Genomic DNA, 25,086 nt, shown 5'->3' with positions numbered 1-25,086 from the left:
TCTACACCCCTAGAGCTGCTCAGATACAGCAGAAATCAGTACTTTGAAGTAACCTGAAGAGATTTATTTTGGATCAGTTTTTCTTGGAAAATAGCAAAGGAAAAAATGCAAATTTTTAAAAAGCACAGTGACTCAGGAATCACAGAAATTGTAAGAGCCACTGAAACCTGTTGTGGAAACCTGAAATGATGATTTTTTAAAAAATTGACTAGCTTTGCTCATTTTTGTTTATGTCTTGCGAGTTTGGTTGGGGCAGGGTATGTATAGATGGACACATCTGACTGTATATGTTTATGAGTCTTTGAATTACTAATGGACAAGAATTCTCTGGGCTCCTCTCACTTTCCCACACATGGGTACCAGTACCAAAGAGTATCCTTCTTGCCATCCTGTTGCACTTGACAAGAAATATCTTCTACAAACCCTGTATGGCATCTGCCTGCCCAGTGCTGATGGGTGATGTACAGCATCTCAAATGACACTGAGTGACTGAATTAAACTCATGAAGTAAATATTCTAGATAAGTAAAAGTAAATTTGTTTTCAACATCTTCCTTTTTGGGATGGTTCGGATACTGGATATGTGCTTGTATCAGTTCTCCAAATAGCAGTGCATTTACAGTCTTAGTTTTAGGTAAATTTTATTATGTAGGATTGTAAAATGTAAATCTAAAACCATTATCCTCCAAGAAGGGGAATGTATTACAGTGTCTGTATTTTTACTTTTTATTTTACTCCTGAGTGCTTCCAGCAAAGAAACAGTATTCCATGATAAATACCAGGACAATTCTAAAATACAGTGTCTAAGCTCATACACGATTTTTCTGAGAGTTTACACCTTAGCTGAATTATTACACTGTATCACTTTTATGCTATTCTGGACATCTAGAAAGGGTGGAAGATAAATTAAAAAAAATTTTTTTGAACTAATTGCACTATGATCAACTTTCCTCTAAACACAGATGTTCCTTATTTGCTCCAAATAATAAACAGGATATGAGAAAACATTCTTTTAGGTCCAGATGATCTCCATGGCCAATCTGACTTCCTTTTACACCCATCTGTATCTTCTACGGACAATGCCACCCATGCCTTTAAGAAAGTGGCCATCTCCACCAAAATGCATCCATGGAGGACTCTAGTATTATATGGTATAGAAATAATTTTTAGTCACCTGAAAACAGGAAAACAGTTTTAGAGTACAGCATATAAGTTGCCTCCTATGGACATTAGAAAATGACAAGGGACAGGCTGAAAATAGTATTTTCTAATTTCCAAAGGAATATCTGAAATAAACTTTCCTCTCTCCTCCCTGAGGTACTACTGAAATGACAATTTCTTTCTGTTTCCAAGCAAAGAAAGTTTCCAAAAATATTCCCTTGCTTTACCCCAGTAGTCTGCTAAGACAAAGTTTAAACACTCATTTTCTGCAACTCCCAGAGTTTTATTTTTCCTTCTTTTATGTAGGACTGTTTTGCAAAGCTTGATCTCCAGTGCCTAAATGTGGGAAGGCTGATAATTTACACTGGAAGTAGCACTTGAAGAACTTGTATATCTGGAGAGCTCATTTGAAAAGAAATTGTAAAAATGCACTAAAGAGAAAAATTAATTGCCAAAATTAGACTGGCACACTTACGGATTTTAAACGCCAGGCTTACCACATAATGGACTGATTAGCTATGTCTAAATTCATTACTGAAATACAGTTAATGCTGGTGCTCTTCAAAACTATGCAAAGATAAAAAGCATAGCAAACATTTGAATGCATGGACTTAAGCTTTAGGGTATTTTAAAATCTATAGTGTGTATTATAAAGTACTGGACATGTTCAGACAACACTTTACTAGGAAGATGGCTGAATATTCTCTTCAGTTTGACCTCAGGGCACTGTTCTCGATTTAAGTTTACCTCTTCCTCCAGTGGCTGTGGAGCTCGACTTTGATTCAGTGGGAAGGTATTCTTTAGCAAGCTGGGAGTTCACTTTCCTTGTTCCTTTAGCAGATTTTTGCATTTCAGTTCAGCACTTGAAAACAAGGTTTCCAAGTACCACAATAAGTTTGTTGTCCAAACACTTCAAAATGCTACTTCAGTTACTGCCTCGGTAGTCTGGATGAGAATTTACGGTGAAGAAACAAAACATTCAAGACCCCAGCCTGAATTCAGCAATTCAAAGAGCTGTAGGAGGTGAAGGCCTTCTGATTCCCCCGATATCTGCCCATCACCTCTATCTGAAAATCCACCTTTACCACTACCAAAAATGAATACCCTAGACTGTGAACTGGGTGTGTATAAACGTGCAGATAGGAGTGTGTTGTGGTTCAATCCCTCAGGCAGCTAAACAGCACACACCCATTTGCTCACACCCCCTCTCCCTCCAACAGGATAGGGGAGAGAACTGGAAAAAAAGTAAAACTTGTGGTTTGAGATGGGGACATTTTCATAGCACAGCAAAAGAAGATAATAATACTCATAATGATTAAAAAAATGTACAAAACAAGTGAAGGTACAATGCAGTTGCTCACCATCCACTGACCAATGCCCAGCTCATCCCTGAGCAGCGATTGCACTCCTGGCCAGCTTCTCCCAAGTTTATATACTGAGCATGATGTCATGTGGTATGGAATATCCCTTTGGCCATCCCTTTGGGTCAGCTGTTCTGGCTATGTCCCCTCCAAATTTCTTGTGCACCCCCAGCCTCCTCACTAGCAGGGCAATAAGAGAAGCTGAAAAGTCCTTGACTTGGTATAAACATTGCTTAGCAACAACATCAGTGTGTTTAAATCCAGCACTATAACAGCTACTAGCGAGAAAATTAAGTCTACCGCAGCCGAAACCAGATCAGAGTACAGTCACATATTCCTTCTCTGCTCACTCTGCAACAGTAAAATATCCATGGGAGGGCTCTATGGACAGCTGAAATCAGAGTGACTGTGCCTAACAGCAGGGTAGTGAGGTGTGCCCTGGTCTTGCAGTGAGGTTTCCCAGTTTCTCCCTGGACAGTTCCCACACTGTCTGTTCTCACAGATGGTACTTCAAGCAAGGAGAGGATTGCATGTGCTACAGGCCAGCCTATCCAGCTTTTACCTGGGTTCTACATTTGGCTTTTAATCACAAAATTTCATACACAAAACTGCTTATGGAAGAAAATTCAGAACACACAGCCTCAACTTTCCCCTGTACTGGCTCTGCGGAAAAAAATCCCCTTTGAGTTAAAGCAAGCAGTAATAGAAATTCCATGCTTACACATGCTGGAGTTTCATTTCAGTGACATCATTTGTCAGTTTGACTTTGCCAAAGGGGAAGAAGTTCACATTATAGGATTCAAAACCAGCATCTAGAATGAATTCAGTTAGAAAGATCTCATATTTCAAAAGGACTTGCCATACGTGGATCCTTACTCCACTCACTTACGTTCATTTCTTGAGATTTGTATTTGTAACCAGAACTTTCTTAGTTAATGAATTGCAACCTTGAAAACCACTTAGAAAATGACAACACATTCCAGGCAATAAAAAGACGGCATTAAAAAGGCTCATATTATTTTTTGGAAGGGCATAAAGAGAATTTAGGAAGATTTCATACAGATTCAATAATGAAAAGGCATGCCAGATTAAAAAAAAACTTAATCATGTTAACTCCCTAGAATACAAAAGGACAAATACGCTTCATGTATGTCAACTTATAGAAATCCTATAACTTCACAGTAGTATTCTTGTAAATTAATACATGCTGTATCCTATATTTAGTTCCTGGAATATGCTTTCTAACACTAATTTTTATTTTTCAGCTTACTATGTAAAATTGAAGTAAAAGCTGTAAAAAAGACAATTAATCAAATACAAAAAACACAGGTGTCTAATCTAGCTAAGTCTTGGAAATGGCTGCAATTGACTGTGTGAATGATATATATAAAATAGTTGAGCTGATTTAGGAATGAAGTGAAGGGGATATCCAACAGAGGTGATTTTTATTCCCATTTCAAGGTTTGGCTGTAGACATTATGACTGAGAGAAAAGAAAATTGGGGTGCGAGACTCTCTTTTTAACAGCAGCATCTCTTCTGAGCTGATATTACATTTCTCTCTGATCGTGTCACTTCATACCCTATTGTGCTCACTTCCACCCACTTAGACAGCTTGCTTATGGGCATTTGTCAGCAATAAGAGCAAGTGAGCAGGCCAGAGAACGAAAAGAAAAGCTGGTTAGAGAGTAGCAGATGGCATAGTTCTGCTTGGCGCTGGTATCTCTAAAAGGGTCATTTAAATACCAGCCTAGAAACAAGGAATCCCATATGGTTTTTAGTTCATTGTCTCTCAATGTTACCAAAAAAGTTGTTTATTACTTTAAAGGAACTGTATTAGAAAACTGAATGTTATGAAATCAGCCAATTATAAAATGTAGTAGAGGATGGGAAAGTGGTCAATTTACTTGATTTAAACATTTTCCCTTCATGCAAATTTTCACCATTTGGAGAAGTTCTCTTACATAACAATTGCCATCCTAGATGACAGCAAAGCTTTGTCCAACGTTCTTTCTTTTATTCTGAGCAATGCATAGGAAAGAACATAGAATAGGTGTGTAGGGGTATTTCTCCCCCAGACTCTCATTCTCTGGAAATTTGTAGCTGGGAGATCACCTAGCACTTCTTATGCTTAATGAACTTCGGTGGCTTTTAATTCTATTATTCAGTTGCTTTCTGAATCCATTTAAACTCTTCGGATCCACAAAGAATTCTATAGTTCAGCTAGGTAATATATGAAGACATATAATATTTTAATTTTGTTTTGGTTTGTTTTGTTTGCATTTGAATCTGCCACTTATTAATTTAGGCCAGTTCTCCTACAATAGGTACCTGAACTAAAGCGAGCAGAGTTTTCTACTGAAGGCCCTCAAAAGGAAAGTCTGTTGATGGTATAATGAACTTAATTCAGAACTGATGCTTTACTTTCATGGCCAAAACTGAGACACAAACTAGATGCTTATGTCAGGGAGCCACTGTAGCAGCCGGAATAATTTACCACTTGTATGTAGTATTCTGGAGCCTCTTAGGGCTGAGAGAAGGGTTCTTATGTGCTACACATTTTCCACGTGTGACAAAGTAAAAAGTAATGTCTGAGCTGATGATGTACAGTGGCTGAGCAGCTGAGGCAGCATAAAGAGTGGTAGTTTACTGAAGAACGTGTATGCTGATTGCAATGTGTTGTGCTCAAGGAAAGCAAAAATTAATGTAGTTGAAGCATCAGGACTGGTTTTGTGAGGCAACACACATACTGTAATTCCTGGGAGTCTGTCATTTTTAAATTTGATCTCCTGTTCTGTTTTTAGTTTCCTTAAAACTTTCTGGAGAGAGGACTTTCTCAAAACAAATGTCTCTTAACACTTCAGTCAATGTAGAATTCATTTGAACTAGGGCTTATGAGATGATACTTTAATAGAATTAATGAGAAGTAACTGAATACGTGATAGTCACATGCAGAGATATTTTGGGAAAGACTTCAGAAGGACAAGTGTTTCTATTGTCTCTTTGATTTGAGTGGAGGAAGAGCACAGAACAGTCAGGTCTATTCCTTGCCTCTCCCTTTTGTACTTCTTCGAGTTCTTGGCAAGTATTCTGGGTTTGGACTCCACACAAGGGACTGGAGTCTTTTCCATACTGGTGAAAACACAGAAGGGAAAATTGGTGTAGTTCTTCAGGACTGATGGGAAAATGAAGATCAAGAATGTTGTTAAATTATAATATAGACCTAGTAGAAAATGGGAGATGATGGAGAATACTGAGTCTAGCTGAGCTTTCATGAAGGATAACATTTTCTATTATAGGAAATGTAAATCACTGGAAAACATTTTGAAGAACTATCATTTAACATTTTGGGTTTAGTGGGGAATATCTCTGCTCAAATTATATTCATGATACAATCTCATAAATATGGGAACATAAGTTCCCTTTAAAGTTCTGGCCTTTCTTCAGCATATCTTTTTTATTCTCTTATATCGTGTTAACTTTTTGTTTGCTTTGAAGAGAAAAACACGTTCCTCTCTGTGTTTCCATTCCCCTCCCAGTTCTCTTCTTTCAATGAGAAGTTTGACTCAAGTATCATCCTACATTTTACCCTCCTAAATTTTTCTGCTCTCTCTGTTCTTGTTTCTGGAAACATCAGAGCCTGCTTTCTCACTTCATATAGCCAAATGGCTTTCTTAAACTCAACAGTTCTCAAAACAGTACCTGAACTGTCATTTCTGTTGCTTTTAAATCTCTTGAGCATATATTCTTTTTCATTTATATCGCCTTAGTTTTCATCAGTTCTTTTCTGATTGTCCAATTTAATTTAGTCTATTATTCTGCTATTTCCATCCATAGATGTAAAGATTATTGTAACCAAATACCATTAAGCATTTCACCTGATCAGCCTGTTAGTGCTGATAGAATAAGTATGCTTCTTTCACACAGCCAGACTCTACCAAAGACCCTTTTTCAGAGGTACTTCAGGCTGTATTTAGTCTAATTTTAGGCAACTACCTAGGTAGCCAATTGCAGTGTTCCTTGTATTGGACATACAGAGAATTCAGGCTCCTAAATGTGGGCACATCTCATTTCAAGGTCTCAATGAAGGCAGTGTTACTGTCATACCTGCTTTTTCTATTTTCATTTTGATTCTTTCCCATTCTCTCTAGATATTTCTTCAGAATGTACACCTATATGTCCCTACCTTCCATCTCTAATTTATTTTTCTAATTTATTTTCAGCAACAATACTGTCTTCTCAAGTTGTGATCCTGTCATTGCCCCTGCTGGGTCAATTTTCTATTCCTGAAGTTGGTTTCCTTTTACAGCCTGAAGGCTGCATTCAGCTATGGCAAATTTATTTCTTTAGACTTCCCAGAATGGACAGATACTGCCTTCTGTACATGATCTGCTAAGAAACGAGCCATATTTTAGGCTGTTAGAGAAATGCAGCTTTCCTGTCAGAGCTGCAAACTTTTGATATGATAGCTCAGTTTATGAAGAAATCTGCTTTCCAAAGAAATGTTCTTCAAGGAAAATTAAAAAGATTAACGTTTTTCCAAAATGGAGACATATGGTTCAGATATTCTGATTTAATTCCAATTCAGCTACCAAATGTAGATATCTTTTGTGAGTATACACATTTCTAAATAAGATTCTTCATGACGAAATCAAACTCTTCTGATGCACTACTTCTCAATTAAAAGGAAGATTTTGTGTACTATTGAAGATACATTTTGATCTGCAAATTAACTAAAAGAGGACAGGAACCACTAAAATTGTAACACTGAGAAATTTGGCAGCGGCAGTTTCCAATTCAATTTGTTAGTTTCCTGTCAAACTCATGCTAAGAGGAGGATGAGGTGAAGATGAATAAAACAGATTACCAAAGCAACTCAAATTTCTGTGATTGTTGATGAGATTAAATGCACAGATCTCTAGCAAAAGGTGACTTTTGAGTCACCTCTTGAGAACGTATACTTTACAATTACATTATTTAGATCAAATTGTTACCATCAAAATAGGTGAAGGTGTGAAGGTGCTGTTAATGTGGATGTAAGGTTCACACAACACACTACATATGCTAGTCATGAAATATAAGGAGTTGAGTTGTGGTGTTTTTTTTTTTTTTCCTTTTTCTATAGTTGAAAGCTCCGTGGCTCTACCAGCAAACTGGTTTTCTATTCCCAGCTCTAACCAGTGACATCTATGAGATTCTGGAAAACTTCTTATTGCTGTTTTTCTAGAATTTCTTTACTTGGGAAGAAGGGGGAAAATATTTGCTGTCTTACTGCAAAACTTAGAATTATCTATACAGAACGGCAGACAACTGTGCAAAGGTCCTTGAGCTAGTGGAAATCTGAGCCAGCAATTCCATGTGATATACTGAATAGCCCTGTGTTACTGGGAGCAGTCTAACTGCTATTAAATGGCAATTTGTCAGAGGCTGGCTCTGGACCCCTAACAATAGCGATTTTTATCTTAGATTAAGCCTTTTGGTCATGTAGACATTGCATTGTCCCAGCATACATGGGCTGTACAGAGCTGTGCTGTAAATTTGGTCTCAGTCTATTACAGGCAAACTCCAAAGCTTACACAAAGTCAGTGGGTATAGCCTATATATCTGATCCTCCTCTCTCACCCACCCCAGCTGAAACATGTTTTACACTATCCCTGTTACTCCTAATCTTGGCATAATAATTACTATTATTATATCTTTTAAGAGACAAAATTTACATAATCTCAATTGTGAGAAACCTACACAGGCTCAGTGGGACCGAATGTTAATTCTCTCAGATCAGAATTACCTGTACATGTTACATGTTTTCAAGGTGAAAATGTATCTCAGGTAAGACTCAAAATTGCCTGAAATGTTCTCACTAAAAATTGAGGAATGTTGTCACCCCACTGTGAGCATAGTTAGATGAAAAAAGCTTAGCTAAAAGCTTAGAAATTACTGTTTGTTGTTTTTTTTTTTTTTGGTAATGAAGGCAGTTTTTGCACGAACATGAGCTTAGTGGGACTTAAAAATTCATTTAAAATGAGAAAAGAAATTTCAAATCGACAAAATAAAATGCTGTAGAGTGTACTTGCTTTTCCTTAGCAGTCACAAAAGTGCACAAGCATTTCAAGCAGCTTGACATCTGTATTACATAAGCAGAGAACAATTCAGCTGCTTGGAGAATATAAAAAACAACTTTGACCTTACACTGGAGTCATGCTTCAAAAGACTGATTATTCATATGAGGAAAATTGCTCAAAAACAACTGCTTGAAAAAATTCTCAGAAAGAAAATAGATAGATTGTTCCAAGGCAATAATATAATTATGATATAACAAACTGGATTTTTTTTGTTTTTATTCCTAAGGCTTTTTATTTTTTCACAATAACTGCTAGTATTTGAAATATTTTATCTTTCAAAATGATTCCCTTGTTTATTCAGCATATTTTTTAACTTGCTTGAATGAAGTTCTTCAGGAAGATTGATTGTTGCAAGCCATTGCTGTCTAGCTGCTAATGAGAGAGTTTCAAGCAATGTTACCCCTTGTTACATTAGATCAGAAACCACAAAACTGCAGGGTTGAAGAAGCTTTCTGCTGGTAGAAAATAGTGTAAAAGTGTCCATATGAAAAAAAAAAGATTCAACAAATTTTCAAAATATTCTTGACATAATAGTAGATGACATGAAATCCTGAGTTTATTTTCAAGCAACGTTTTGCCTCTGAAGGAGAAGGATTAGTTGTCTGGTTGAGGAGCTGAGTGGAAGTTCAGAAAATCTGTGTTCAATTCATAACACTGCTACTGATTTCCTCTATGATGTTGGGTAGATAGTTCAGGCCCCATTCCTGAAAACACTTATGCAAAGCCTTAACTTTGCTGCTGTGAGCAGTCCTGGGATTTCAACAGGTCAGACTGTAACCTAGTTAGATGTTAAAGACCGAGGTCATCTCCTCAGCTGTCTTCTGTTAACTGTGGATACTAGTTCTTCAATTTGTCCCATGCATTTCCATCTTTGAGCCTTAGCTAGATAAATCTCTGGATCCAGGGCTGTGCTTGGGCTTCTCTACATGAGCAAATTGAGCTGCCCTAGCCTTACCAAAGCACTTGAAGCAGCACATCTCCCTAAGTGGATTTGATTGTTACAGCGCATAAAAATGAAGAGGGCTTCAGCCTTCCCATTATTCTCTGAAATGAACCGTGGTGAAAAGGCAACCTCACATTTCCATAGATCATTTGTGGACTTTCAGTAAGTGTTTGTGCAGGGCCTAACATGGCAGAACACGTGCTGTCAACGTGGTGTCTGTGCACTAACACCAATAGATGCTGTTTTTTTGCTGTAATCAGTATATTATTAAAAACAAGTTTCTTTTTCCTTTACATCTGCTGATACAAATACCTTGGCACAAATGTAAATGTGGAAGCAAAAAGTCAGTTATTCTACTTTACTTCCAAGCCAGCAGACCTAGTGTAACCATTATGTATGTGCTGAGTTTCTTGCACCTGTTTTGATCTGGATTATTTTATGTAATATTAAGTATATATATATAAATGCTACATTCCCTGCTTTTTTTCTCAGATTGCTACTTCAGTAACAGAATCCAGCTCTATAGTTTGGGAGTTGCAAGACCCAAGGACTGTCCATCTTCAAGTGGAAGACACACCCACTGGCAGAATACCTGAGGCCAGGGAATCAACAAACTATAATAGGCCAAACTCTTTTCAGTGGTGCCCAATGACAGGATAAGGGACAACAGGAACAAACTGAAACACAGAAGGTTCCATCTGAATATGAGAAACTTCTTTACTTTGAGGGTGCCAGAGCACTGGAACAGGCTGCCCAGAGAGGCTGTGGAGTCTCCTTCTCTGGAGACATTCAAGACCCAGCTGGACACCTTCCTGTGTGATCTGCTCTGGGTGAACCTGCTTTAGCAGGTGGGTTGGACTAGATGGTCTCCAGAGGTCTCTTCCAACCCCAACCATTCTGCGATTCTGTAATACTCCTGAAGTCCCTATTTATCCTAACTGTTCTGACCTGTGTCAGTGAACTCCCATAAATCAGTTGAAAATAATTTCTGTGATATTTGCTGATAAAAGAAAAAAAAAGAAAACATGTCTGTCACCTTGGTTTTCATCTTATGGTCTTTTTAGTAGCTTTTCTACTTTCACAAGTTCAGCATACAGAGAGGACCATCTTGGTTTTTTTAGAGGGCAGTTTCTAGGAACCTGCTGCATCAGCAAGCTAAGCTTCAGTCCATGAGCAAATCCGGTAATTTGGGTTACAGGATCTAGTTCATAGCCAAGTATTGGGGTTCAATTTTTCTTTAAATACTCATTCATGGTACTATATGGTGGTAATAATTCCTTCCTAGCAGTATTGTTTTTACAAAGTTTATTAACCTAGTCAAACTAAAAAGTTGCCCTCTGTTCGAAATGAGAGGTTCCCAAAGTTTTTAGTATTCTTTGTGAAGGAAGCCAGATATTTCAATTTAAACAGAGTAAAAAAAAAAATAAAAAGATCATTTTTCTCCAAGCTAGCAGTAATTCACCTCAGTGAAAGCATTTCAGACAAGGGTTTTGTCTCAGGCTCCAGTGATCTGGTCACATAGCTCTGGACAGTGACATGCTTCTCTCACGCATTAAACTGCTTTTAAAAGGTAATTCACTTTGTGCTTTTGATGCGTATACTAATTTTACAGCATCACAGTTGAATGGGCTTCTCTCCTGACAATGTCGAAGTTTGAGCTGTTCTTTTTCTACCTTACATTTTTCAAATACTTTTTAAAACCAAGGAAGGAATTTCACACCCCCAATCAAAATAAGCAAATCAGCAGAATTGTTTCAATTTCCAGCTCTTAATAAATCACACAGAGTTAAATCAGATTCATGAATTCCAGAGTAGTTATGCATTTATGTTCTCAACTTCCATAACAGAAATTGCAACCCAATGGGAAAATCTGAACCCTCTAATAGTCACCTGCTGCATTTCATTTCAGGCAGAATTCATTTATTTATGTTTGCTAGTCTCTCAGTGGAAAAAAAGTCTTGATACAATATTAACATAAGCTTATTTCCTCATTCGCTCCCCTTTGTTTTGAGCTAAACAAACAAAAACATTTTAATTTCCTCCCTCTAAACTCAACACTGTTCTCTATTTATTACACATCATATCTCCCTATTAACAGAGTTCAAGCAAAGGCCATTTAAATATCACAACTATTGACTTATGAAAGCAAAATGTAGGACTGTAAATCTCCTTGAAAACTTCTCTCCACCAAGAGACACTCAGTGTCACCTTGTACGTAAGATGCGTAGCTTGACCACCTGCTTGTGCCAGTGATTGTCTCCTCAGTCTGTGTTAGCCCTGCTTCTCATTAACTTGATTATTCAACTTATGCATTTTGATGAGCACTGCTCCTCCTCTCTGAAGGCTGATGCTGCTAGGGCCTTTTCCCCAAAGCCAAGAGGAAGGCTGCTCCAGGAGCTCTTTGCCAGGGATGCTGAAAGTGAAGCAATGGGGTCCCACCCTTCCCCTGTGTGGAGCAGGGGGCTGAGAAATCCAGATTGATTTGTTCCACAGCTGAGGTCTCCAAGTTCACAGCATAATGTGCTGCAGCCATGTCCCTAAACTGGCTTCCTATCAGACTTTAAAATGAAATATTATGCTTTTTCTCTTCCATCCTAACTTTGCCAGAAAGGAGTTTTTTATTTTAAAACCAAAAGTGTGTGTATGGGAAGAAATGCTGGGGAAAAAAAAAAAAAGTCCATGACCTGATGCCTGTGTGTCAGGAATGATTAGAGTCACTGAGGGTGCATAAACAGATGTAGAAATTAATTCAGTTCCTTCTTGGTTACAAATATCACATTTTCTTTTTCTTCTGTTGATTACAAATGTTGCGTGATTACTTTTAATCCAAAAGCAATAAATTTGTACTGACTGCTTAATCTGATCTCTAAACTGAGCTTTTGGTTTCATCAATCACAGATTTGTTGCATTTTTGAGAGAAAACAGCCAATGTTCGATTCTGCTTGGTTTTAATGTACTGCATCTTTTTCAATTCCTACTTTTACAGTGTTTCTGTTTACTTAAAATTCCTTTTGCAAGCAAATCAAAACCTGTAATGATCATCTTTGAAGTTCCAAATATATTTCTTCAACATTTCTTTCTTACCCTCCACCCATTTTTCCACTTGGGATGCATATATACTACCAAAGACACTTCAGATTGTGCAGCATTAGTTGAATCTCTGAATGTGTTTAAACTCTCTCTGTGCAGTTCTTATATTGGCCAAATTCAACATTTTACTCTGCCAGAAAATGCCAGGTGGTAACAGAATAATTTTAGGTACTTTCTTAACTGTACACCAGATAGCAATAACACAAATGATAACATCGAACAAATATTAACTTGTTTCTAACCCCTGCTTCCAGATGCTATAGATGCAAAAGGCCATTCATATGAAGTACTTGCCATGTATTGTGCAGTACAGAATAGACATCCCAGCAAAACTTGGTCCCTGGAGTATCCAGAAAGCACCCTGGTTGAAATTCCCCAATGACAATGGAAAAGGCACTGGAAAAAAATCTATTGTTAATATTTTGTGGTTATGATTTGAAGTGAACCATGTCAAGAACTTCACAGTTTTCTTTCACTCAATAGCCTTAACAGACCCTCTTTGTTCTCATGTAGGCTATATTTTCAGCTGTGTTCTCCTGCATTTCCAGATACTAAACCACAATGACCACATTAGATCATGATACTGGGAAATCCCCTCCTTGGATGTTTAGCTAGAGTCTGCCATGAAACTGGTGTAAGAATGACTATGGAGAATTGAGAAGAGTGCTAACAATCTTCTAGTCATATTTGATGGCTGTTCTCTCATCTAGCCCACACTACATTAGCATCGTTAGTAAATGAAGTTCTGGTAGTTTAGGTCATTTCAGCGTATGGTCCAGTGTCTCACTACATACGTCTCCTGTCTAAGGCACCAGTTCTCTGAAGGAAATTAAAGCAGTGAGTGAGATTTAAAGGGATTGTTCTTTACTCTTTCAAACGAATGTGCCATATAATAATATTGTAATTACAGGCTGTATCTTTACTCAAGACTTACCTGGCTAGAGGGGTATTTGTAATTTACTTAGCTGTGCAACATCACAGAAAACCACTAAAAACAAACCCATGCAAGCAATCATCTAAAAATAAAGAAAACCAAATCCTTCCTTCCTTCACCCTCCAATAAAAGGAGTGGTTGGAGCTTTCTGCTTCCTGTGGAAATGGATAAAACATAGGTGCCTTCTGTCTTGATTTTCCTTGCACATTTCTGGGTCCTGAATTTTTTCTTCCCTCAGCAAAATAAGACCTGGAATTATGGCCTCTCCATGCTGCATTATATGTCTTAAGAAAGCATATTGGAGTGCCTTAGAAACTGTACTGGAATAAGGTCGTCCAAATTGCAATGTCAGAGGGGCTTGCTTATAGCTTGAAAATGAGAGTGATCCATGCCAAATGCTCTGGAGAAATATTTTATTGTTCAGCCCACATTTCCTTCCCCCTCAGCTCCTCCTCCAGGCTTCCTCAGGTTATTTCCAGTTTGCTTTTAATGGAAATTCCTTCTGACCCCAATCTGGTGCTTGAGGAATTCAACCTCTTGCATGTATCAATCATACTAGCCTTTAATCCAGCTTATGGAGGGCTGGGGAGAGCAGAAAGGAACAAATGTGTGGGGATCAGTAGAATCACAGCAGCATGATCAAAATCCTACCCCAAATGGGAGTAATTAAAGAGTCTTCTGACTCTGGCAACTGAGATGACTTTTAATATCTTACTGCTTCTTACCTGAGTTGGAGCCAACGTTCAGGATCTTCTAGACTCATCAAGTTACGGGTTATAGTTCTGCTTCCAAAGTCTGCCTGGCAATTTCTCCTCAGTACTCCTGTAGTCAGGGTCTCATAGGTAATAAAGGCCTCTGGCTGATCTCTTCTTGAGTATGCATAGTTTGCATGCCTGACTGCATAAGAACTCCTCATGTCTGATCTCTGGCATAGCCAAATAACATGTCCAGACAGACAGCCATCAGCACCATCTTGTGGTGCTGGCATCACCAAACCTTTTAGTACTGTCATGGCACAAAAGCTGGAAGATTAGTCCTTGAAAAGTCAAACAGGCAACATCTAAAAATCACACTCTAAATTTGAAACTGACTTTGACCTACAGCCTGATAAATGCTATGTCTCATGATTTCTTTACATAAAACCTCTGATGTATTTCCAAATAATAAAAGTTTAATAATAAAAGTTTAATTATACCACTAAAAAATACGGTTGGCATTTTTTGCTTATGGCCACCTAAGCCCTCATTACATTTATTTCTGCTGTCACACATTAATTTTTGTGTAATTCCATTATGCGGTTCAGAGGATGTGTGTGTTACTTGTCATAGGTTTGCATTTAGAAGTCAAAAGCATTGGCCTCACATCAGACTAAGCATGGGATTTATGAAGTCTTCTGTGGGATATCAGGTGTTCTGCAGGATATGTGTCCTCTAAGCTTAACAGTTTTGTCGGTAAAAAATATTATGACATTGATGAGGTTTATTCCAATCTTTCGGATCAGCCTCAGGGCATGGAATCATGAAAATGAAGTACCAAAGAGAAATAATTTGCACCTGTGCTTAGAAAAGGTTTTGTGACACCCCTTCCACAATTTCATACTGATAGCTCCTTTTAGAAGGAGGGGAGATAGTGGAAAACACATGCCAGCACATCACCAGAGTCAGACAGCAATTCGAGGAGTGGGATTTAACACAAACTTTGTGTCAAAATCCCTGTTTAATTCATATTAGAAGCTTGTATGCAGCAGTTCCACCATTTTCTCACATCAATGGAAAAATCTTTAAATTCTGTGCAGACACAAAGAAGATGGAGAAGAAAAAAGTGATGTGAGAAGTCTTAATGACAGTGGTTTCTCCCAGCTCAGTGTATTCCTGCAAAATATGATGCAGGAGGACGTGGTTTTCATCCACATATTGCAGGTGCTAGGGAGGAAACCTGTGTCCTCAGATACCCCAACAAGATGACGTGTGCCATCTACATTTAATTTTTTTTTTTTCCCAAAAACTCTTCTAGGAAACTTCCAAGATCCCAGCAACTTGGAATTGAACATTGAATCAGTAGCAGCTCTGTAGCACCTCTGCTGATTTCAGCTGAAATTCAATGTCTTACAAAACTCCAGATCGTTACAGGGAGGATAGATCACTATGATCCAGTTTAGAACAGCTTAAGATACCATGGCCATACAAAATATATTTTTTTATAGGATAGTAGGATTCCTTTTCTTCAAACTACTCAGTATGCCATATGGCAGCTTTGCGTTACTCATGTTCATTGCTTAACTAAGTATTCTTACCAGTTGAGAAGGCATTAAGATTTTGTAGAGGATTTCCCTACCTAGAACCATTTGCAAAGAAGCACAATCTTTCGACTTGCTCTTTGGACCAGCTATTCACCTGGCCAACTAATTCCCTCACTCTTGCACTTGCTTTACTCTATCATAAGGAACTAATATTTATTAAGAAAAACACCCTTCAAGCTGATGATTGAGGCAAATTCATAATACCCACTTTAATGAGATATAACTCACAAAACTGCTAGACTTCTTGTTAAAATGGAGGACCTCGATTTTAACCTTCACCTGCTCGTAATTATTTTCTTCTCTAAAAAGAAGAGTAAAAGGATTTGTTTACAAAGCAAGTAAAGTTGAATAAGAAAAATAACTGGAGAAACTTTAGCAGTATTCTTCAGTAGTAACTTCAACATACCCCCACTCCCATGAGACCACTATAGAATAGTGAATATAATATATATAATATATAATAATAATATAATATAGTATATAGAACATATATTACTTTATTCCAGAATAATTAGCATGCTTTCAAAGCAAAGTAATTCTTCTTGGGAAGAATAAGGGAGAGTGAGGTGGTGCAAGCCACTTTTATTCTGGGTTAGAATTCCCCAGCAGCTATTACATGCTGCTCAACAGAGAAAAGAATCCTGGACAAAACCATGCTTTTCTGGGATTCAGAATGAACAAAGTCTTACTGTTAAAGAAACTGGAAAAGAAACAGTTAAAAATGAAAAGAAATAAACCACCCAGCCTCCAAGTAAATCATACATTGCCCTTATACAAAGACTTCTTATCAACATAGTTGAGCCCCAGCTGTTGCCCAAAATAAGTGCTATTCCTTTATCAATAATCCCAAACCATAAGACCAACTCCAAACCCCTTTGGAAAAGAAACACATGCATCATGTAAGGCTCAGATAATGTACCAGTGCTTAATTTGAGCCAATGCAAGTTTTTGAAGTGTGCACAAAACTAGAGATGTTAACAAAATATGTTGAAGCACTTTCTGTTAGTTTTGAACTGAATCCATTACCACAGATGTTTCTGCAAGATATTGTTTAATTTTAGTTAAAATTGTAGACAAAAATGTTAATAAACATAATGATATTAATAAAAACTTTGTGAAAAGTTTTGAGGAAAATTTGTTCTCCCCTTTTTCTCCTCCCACTAAAAGTTGCAGTCAAAACAACACCCAGCCTATAAATGCATGAAAAAGACTTCTGTGAAAAGCTTTGATTAATTTTATCAAGGGAGTAAAGTTTGCAGATATATTTTAAGAAATACATTTTCTGTGCAAGACTAAGACTTGAAGGTAATGGTTCCTCAATGGTATTTTCTCACTCTTCTTGATTCTTGATCTTCTAAAAACTGGTTTCAGTTTTATCCCACTGAAGAGATTAATTTTCATGGTCTCTCATAGAAATACCTTATTAACTAGAGGTTAAATTTTAAGGCATGGTAAAACAATCTCTCTCAAGACAGTCTGTCCTCTTCAGGAGTAAGGAGCCTGCACAGACATTCAGATGTTAAGAGAAATACCATAATTAATCTCTGGGATACAGAGTACTAACCAGATTATATTATCTGATCCCATTTTCTCATCACAAGAAATTGTGATGGAAAGAAAAATAAATCACATCTTCTAATTCTTACACACAGAAGTTGCTGTGGAAGACACCAAAACAGAACAAAACATGACAAGATATAAAAATAATCTACAATTAAAGGGCTGATGTAAAGTATAAGAAGTGTATAGAGAATATATATATGGTGGAAACACTTCAAGCATTTTATTACCAGAACTGTCCTCTCCTCTTTGGATGGAAAAAGGTCGTGGTGGTGGTGGTGGTGGTGGTGGTGGTGGTGAGAGGGAAGAAAATGAAAAATGGAAAGAGCACCTTCTGCAGTAGAATTTATTCGTCAAATATGTAAATAGCCTATCTGTTTTAACCTTTAGCAAGTTATGTTTGAGAGGTGATATTTTTCCTATTGACTATCTTGAGTGCATTCTTAAAAAATAGATGGATTTTGTATGAGTTACACACTGTTTTGGGAAAATTGCAATTTTTATCGAAGAAATGTCTTCCTTCAGATATGTTATTTAATAAAATATCTCCCTTTTCTATAAATCAAAGACGATTGAGTTCCACACTGCTGATGTGATGAGCACCTTTATTTTCTCCCCAACTTTTAAAGCCTGCTTTCTCAGCATAGCATTCAGTGGACATGTTAACACAGCCAGCCACTTGGTAAAAACCTTACCACTTGATTTGCCAAAAATTGATACAGTCAAATCTGAAGCATTTTTTTACTGTGTACTTAAAACAAAGCCGTGTCAAAAAGGAAGTAATGAAGCTGAAGCTGTGCCTGTGGATTGGTATTTCAGACTGCCTCACATGTAGGATCTGAAACCTGTTAGAAAGCAAGTCAGCCCAGCTGTTCTTTCTAAGTGGGCTGGCTCCTCATGACCTGAAGTTAATTCTTGTGTCATCCCTGACAAAGGTTCAGTATATTTGGGAAGACAGTACAAGGATACTCATGGGAAGCAGTTTTGATCTCTACACAACAAAGTAAATATAAACCATGTTGTGGGAAAATGTGCCATAGAAAGAATTTTAGCTTTAGTGTGCTACCTGGAACAGATGCTCCTTATCTGAAGAATCATCTCCATGGAAAGGTGTCTCCGTGGCTAGGCTGTGCCATAGAAAGACAAGTTTCTCACAACTTGATCTTGAAGAGACAGATATATGAAGAACACGTGTTGATATTTATAGACCTATGCACAGACAGTATCTCCATAAAATCATAGAATAGTTTGGGTTGGAAGAGACCTTCAAAGGCCATCTGGTCCAATTCTCCTGCAATAAGCAGGGACATCTTCAACTAGATCAGGTTGCTCAGAGCCCCGTCCAGCCTGGCCTTGAATGTCTCCAGGGATGGTGCATCCAACACCTCTCTGGGCAACCTGTGCCGGTGTTTCACCACTCTCGTTGTAAAACACTTGTTTCTCCTATCTAGCCTGAATATCCCCTCTTTCAGTTTAAAACCATTCCCCCTTGTCCTAACACAACAGTCCCTGTTAAAAGTCCATCCCAATCTTTCTTATAGGCTCCTTTTAAGTATTGAAAGCCTGCAATAAGGTCTCCCTGGAGCCTTCTCTTCTCCAGGCTAAACAACCCCAACTCTCTCAGCCTTTTCTCATAGGAGAGATGCTTCAGCCCTCCGATCATCTTAGTGGCCTCCTCTGACCCATCTCCAACAGGTCTCAAGTGTTTTTTCTGACAGTGTAAACATGGTGAGAATCATATCCTTCATTCAGAAAAAAGGCTTCTAAAGGAAGGAAAATTTATATTAAAAAACCAGCAACTTGTTACATGAATGTATGTGGGAGAGAGAAAGGCCTTGAAAGTATCCTACTGAACCAAGTCCTGGTATGTACACAAAATGGTAATGTAAAACTTACATGCAGGGTATTGGAGTGTCTACTTCCTTCACTCCGTCACAGGACTTTACGGATGAATAGTTCTGGCCTAAAATATAAACAACATTTTGTAAATTGTACAACACAAGTTTGCAGAGTTACACAAGCTCATCAACAAGCAGTAGCTAGGAACCTTAAGAAAGGCATTAAAAAAGCAGCTTTGTGTCACTTTTCGTGTGTGATGCCTGGCTGGGTGGGCATTTGGGGTGATATACTATAAAAGACTCATTCTCTTTTTCACTTCAGGGGACAGGTCTAAGAGCAGTTGCCCCAGAGTCATCTATCTTTTGTATTTCTTAGTCAGTGCAATGGCTTATTCACTGCATGCCTACAAAACAGTCTGTGACAGCGATTTGAGTCATCTTGCTTCAGTCTGCTGTATTTCTGACTGTCCTCTTGCTGCTATAAAATGTGTCCTTGCCTGGTGCTGTGACACAAGCAGCCAAAAGCCTCTCTGTGATGCATATTACTTTGCTGCCCTCAGCCCAGGCTGTGTGTGTCTTAGCAACTGTTATGCTTCAAGTCTCAGTTCTTGCACTCGGAATTTTTACCCAAATTCTCAGCTCGCTAATGCTTGTTTTATACCAATGTAACTCAACTGAGTTACCCTTGTGATGGGATGAACTCCCCTCTGGCTCTGATTGGCTGCCTGCTTCTCAAAAGTTTAAGTTAGGCAGTGAACCCAGTTGCAAGTGAACTGACAGAAGCCCCTGATGAGAGTAGTATGAGCACTTCTGATACCATTTCAGATTTAATAAAAAGGTCACAGGAGTGAATGTTCCTTCTAATGTTATGTTCCCAGTGAAGATTATTCACTAGCCATTTGTTCAGGTCTCAACTACTTATTACTGCACAGCACAGTGCCATCATTTCTGGAGGCGTCGTTCATTACCCACTGTTCATTTGAACAAGCCAGAAATATTTCTGTTCTCTGCCATCGTGCCTGGAAGTGTCATTAGCCAACACAGCATCACCAAATGAGTCGGCTCATGTGGCTGTACCGCAGTGGTGTTCCTGGAAGCATCGTTCTCGTTCTCACTTCTCTGGGCGACCACAGATGACAGCAAAGCCAACCATTTAAAAAGCTCACCAGCAGTAAACCCACACATTTGCTCTTGCCTACAGTTTTCCAAAACCTGTGCAGACTGCCAGAAAATGAAATTCACATAACTCGCCTTCCCCTTCCATGACTTCTTGATAAAGTGCTCCCATGGTTTCACTACTTTTGGTGCAGTACGCAGCAGAGCAATGGCTCACATCTCTTAGTTTCAGGAAGAGTTAGATTTGCTCAGTTTTTGACAGTTTCAGTATCTCCCACAATGGTAACACTGTACTGAAATACCCTCAGATAGCTTTAAATATTATGGTACAGGATTATATAATAAGCGATATCCTTCTCATTTTATTATTCCATAGTTACACGTATAATGCCAGCAGTAGTAATTTAGTTAGCACAAAATACTTTATGCTGCAGCAATGAATTCAAACATAACTACTTCGGATAACTCACAAACAAAACTGTGCCACCTGTCTTTACTGCATCAGATGTGATTCTTTAATGATGTCGTTTTATGAACCGTTCAGTATCTTCATATCCTTCATTCAGGAAAAAGGCTTCTAAAGGAAGGAAAATTTATATTAAAAAACCAGCAACTTGTTACATGAATGTGTGTGGGAGAGAGAAAGGCCTTGAAAGTATCCTACTGAACCAAGTCCTGGTATGTACACAAAATGGTAATGTAAAACTTACATGCAGGGTATTGGAGTGTCTACTTCCCTCACTCCATCACAGGACTTTGCAGATGAATAGTTCTGGCCTAAAATATAAACAACATTTTGTAAATTGTACAACACAAGTTTGCAGAGTTACACAAGCTCATCAACAAGCAGTAGCTAGGAACCTTAAGAAAGGCATTAAAAAAGCAGCTTTGTGTCACTTTTCATGTGTGATGGCTGGCTGGGTGAGCAGAACCATTTGAACCATTCAGTATCTTCATTTACTTCCAGAGCTACTATCCTCTCAGCAATCCTTTATTATAAGTATATATGCACATACAAACACACATTGGGTGAACATTTTGACTGAAAAATCCAGGACAACAAGCACAAATTTAACTTAGTTGTTTGGTCTAATACAGAAGGGCAAAGACTTGCTGAAACAGAGGAAATACCGGTTTTGAAAAGTGTTTCAAAGAAACTTATTTATAATAGGAGGGCCACTGCCTGGTGAAGATGATTTTGCCCAAGCCCTGATGGTTTTCTTGGTAGAGTTATGCAAAGTTTTCTAGGCATAAACCAAGCAGAGACAGATTTGAAAAAAAATGCTGGAGAAATTCTCAAAGACATCTCCACCAACAACATGCCTCTCATGTCTAGTAGTATGTACAATCACTTAAATGGAGCCTACAAAACCTCTTGAGAAGGCACTTATATTCTAGCAAGGTCAATGTTAACACTGGATAACATCACAGTCAGGTTTCAAACATCTATCCCACAGGGTGGTTTTATTATGCAGCTGCTATAGGATGACTGTAAGTGATGTGCATTTCCCTGTCAATAATGAAAATGAAAGTTTAAATGTGGTCGGCGTCTTAAATTCTTCCTGCCAAACTAATGTTGATTGGTTTGAAGAAGCCTCTCTCCATGCTGTAGCCAGCATCCTTTGTCAGTCAGAAACCTTGACTTACCTGGTGTTTGCCACAGCTGGATGCTGTGCTGAAATGCTTGGGATGAGCGGAGGGACTGCTCAGCTGCTGCCTTGCTGTATCAGCTTAGAATCCCCAGGCCACATTTGGTGGCACGAGAGTGAGAAGGATTTTGTGAGAGAGGGGGTTGTGCAATCAGTGGGAGCAAGAGCTTCCTTTAAGGACAGCTATAAATATGCATCTCAGTGTTCTAGCTCTATGGCTGGTCCTCTCCGGATGGACTCGGTTTGTGTAATTTGCTTTTGACATTACCTGGCTGACAGTAACTATCATGATTCTGCACACATACACATCCTCTCTCCCTCCTTCCTGAAGGAGAGGTAAGGATTGAGTGTCCCCTATGGCTATGTCTAGACAGGCCAACTTGTTTAGCCTTGTGTTTTTTCCTGTGCTATAAAAAGACTTATGAGGTAATTTTTGGTTTTTTTTCTTTAAAGAAACCCCTGGACAAGAAGAAAGAAGAAGAGGAAGAGGAAGAGGAAGAAGAAGAGGAAGAAGAAGAAGAAGAAGATGAAGAAGAAGATGAAGAAGAAGAAGAAGAAGAAGAAGAAGGAGTGCCCCAGCCCCAGCCCCTAAGAGCCTTGATTTTTTAGTTTCACAGTAATGTACAACTATATTCCAAAAGCTATTCTTTACTCTGCCCCAAATCACTGCCTACCTGCTAATAAATATATCTTTATGTAGAAAATTTAACATGTTGCTTAACGTCAGATTTGGCTGCAAAAGGCTAGTTTATACATCCTTGATATATTTTAAAACTTGTATCTGTTTTTTTCTTCATCCTAAACCAGGGATAAAAACATCTTGCATTCTTTCATCTTTGGCTTGCAGGGCTCCTCTACGAAGGTTTCTGATGTTTTCTGAGCAAGTGTAAAGCATTTACTTTCACAGTTCCTAGTACCAATCTACAGACTTCTGTTTCCCTGCAGTCAAAGACTTCTTGATGAATTATTATATTGCTGCTTTTGATAATAATTTCTGCCTCACAGGATATTACATATTAATGGATGAAGAAAGGTGTTGAAAGTTGTCTAACTCACATAAGCATTTTCAAGAGTGAATCCAACCACTTTAAGCAGTCAGACTCTAGAGATCTGGCCTTAGGGGCAAGATTTTATGAAGTTGACATGTCTCCCTCTCCATACATAAGTTAGTTTCTGCCACCCAGCTCAGTGCTCAGAGCTTCCTCTCTCAGTCTAAGTAGGTGTGCCCTTAGCCATAAATGATTTCAGGTTACTCGACAGCTTTTTAAATTGGGCAACTAAAAATGGAGATAGGCGAAGAAGTAAAATATACACTGAACGACCAAGATTTTCAGAAGCATCGCCATCTGTGCACTTGTACAGTGTTCGTCATCCTTGTATCAATCATCAGCTGTGAGATGGTGTACTGACTCATTCTCTCTTGGGTGATTTTTCTTTTTTTGTAGGAAAAGCAGAGCTAACCCTCAATTTCAAGTTGCTTTTCAAATACAACAGATGGTCCTACAGAGCAGACTGCAGTATCAGTGAATAAGAAGTCCTGCGGGCAAGCCCTTTTGAGTGTTGGACTTGAGCTTTAATGGATATTATTATTTCATTTACAAGTAACTACACTTTTCAGCAGATTAATTCTTTTGAATCTGTTAAACCTACTGCTTGAAAAATATACAAACCAAATGCTTCCCCCCCCTGCCCCTTTATAGGGAATAGTTTCTCCTGGCCATAACTTACAACTTTCCTCCTTAATAACTTACTCTGCCTCAAATGTAATATTAACTGTGTAGAACCATAAAGAGAGATAGGAGTCAAATAGCAAACAGGATTTTTGGAGACTACTGCTAATATAAAACCAACAGTATCTGGTGCCTATTCAGTTGTTGCTGAATTTTATCTCAGACTGGTGAATTGGTTTTGGTTTTGTCTTTGTTCTCATAAATACACTACACCAGCTCTCTCAGCTGAAATTGTATGGCACACACAACTTGCACAGAGGCCTCACTTTGCCCTCACCAACTTGCTCCTTGGTTATGGAAAATGTAGCTTGAACACGCTGCATTTTAGGTAGTACCAAGCTTTTATTGTTCCAGGTTGGAACTTGTGCAAAAAATGAAAGTGTACTAATCTTTAACTTCATACTTTGCACTAGATGAACATGTTATTTCCATATACAGAGTGGGAAAGTGTAGGAACAGAAAAGTATAAAAACCCAGACTGAATTATGATGAGATTTATTATTTTGTAAAAAGATTCATATTTATGGATGTACAGATATCATTGCTCCATTCCGGTCTTCAGCCTAAAAAAGAAGACTGAGCCATGAGGGAGAACTACTTCTAACAGGAAGTGGATGCAGCTCAACTGAAAGAGATCCAAATGATGGATAATAATATATGCATGCAACCTGGGAGGTGCTGGGCAGGCATTTAGCATACAAAAAAGTGCAAGGAGGTGAAAGAGTGCTTCTTTCTCAGCCCTTGTTTCAACTACAAATTGCAAAAAAGGCAGGTGTGTTTTTTCTGCACACCCTAGTAGGTATCGGTGGAGGCATTGACGCAGGCAGAAAATGGCTATATTCTTGGCACAGCCCCCTGACATACCGGCCCGAGGACCTATAGGGAATGATTTATTCTCCTTTGGAGTCAAAGTTTCCTCTCTGTCTGCTCTGATAGAGCTTGACTTTCCTGTGTCTTCTGAAAGATTGATTATGATGTTTCCGAGAACATGGTTTAGTAAGGGAAAATAATCTGAAAGTCATTAGTAATAGCTAAGTCTCTACTGAATTACGGTTTTGCCTGTCTGTTTTCATAAGAAATACTAATGTGAAAATAAAAATACCAAATCTCATTCAGGAATCTACAGTTCAAGAAAAAAACAAGGAGCTGGATTTTCACCTAGAGTTTATGTGTCACGGGTAGAAGTAGTAGCTGTAGAACAATCATGGTCATCCATGATTGCATCTTTATAAAGAGAGAAATCCAGGTAGCTGATCTAGAAAGTCAAGGGTTGGGTGTTTTTTTCC

This window comes from Caloenas nicobarica, chromosome 1 (assembly GCF_036013445.1).
Source record: "Caloenas nicobarica isolate bCalNic1 chromosome 1, bCalNic1.hap1, whole genome shotgun sequence".
NCBI classification, from domain to species: domain Eukaryota; kingdom Metazoa; phylum Chordata; class Aves; order Columbiformes; family Columbidae; genus Caloenas; species Caloenas nicobarica.
The sequence above is the reverse complement of the archived record's forward strand: the minus strand, read 5'-3'. Positions refer to the sequence as shown.